Here is a 689-nt window from a genome sequence, read left to right as displayed (position 1 = left end):
GGTGGCCGAGCTGCAGGAGAAGAGGCTGCAACCCCCCGCCGAGATGCTGCAGGTGGGAGCGGGATCCGGAGCGGGATCTGCTCCCGGGATGGGATCACCCGGGATGGGATTTTTCTAGGAGATGGGATCACACGGGATGGGATTTGTTTCAGGAATGGGATCACCCGGAATGGGATCACCTAGGATGGGATTTTTTTGGGGAAAGGGATCACCCAGGATGGGATTTGTTTCAGGAATGGGATCACCCGGAATGGGATCACCTAGGATGGGATTTTTTTTAGGGAATAGGATCACCTGGGATGGGATCACCCAGGATGGGATTTGTTTCAGGAATGGGATCACCCGGAATGGGATCACCCAGGATGGGATTTGTTTCAGGAATGGGATCACCCGGAATGGGATCACCTAGGATGGGATTTTTAGGGAATGGGACCACCAGGGATGGGATCACCCAGGATGGGATTTGTTTCAGGGATGGGATCACCCAGGATGGGATTTGTTTCAGGGATGGGATCACCCAGGATGGGATTTGTTTCAGGGATGGGATCACCCAGGATGGGATTTGTTTCAGGGATGGGATCACCCAGGATGGGATTTGTTTCAGGGATGGGATCACCCAGGATGGGATTTGTTTCAGGGATGGGATCACCCAGGATGGGATTTGTTTCAGGGATGGGATCACCCAGGAT

The sequence above is a fragment of the Pterocles gutturalis genome, unplaced genomic scaffold (assembly GCF_000699245.1).
Source record: "Pterocles gutturalis isolate BGI_N339 unplaced genomic scaffold, ASM69924v1 scaffold33884, whole genome shotgun sequence".
NCBI classification, from domain to species: domain Eukaryota; kingdom Metazoa; phylum Chordata; class Aves; order Pterocliformes; family Pteroclidae; genus Pterocles; species Pterocles gutturalis.
Note: the sequence above shows the minus strand (reverse complement) of the source record.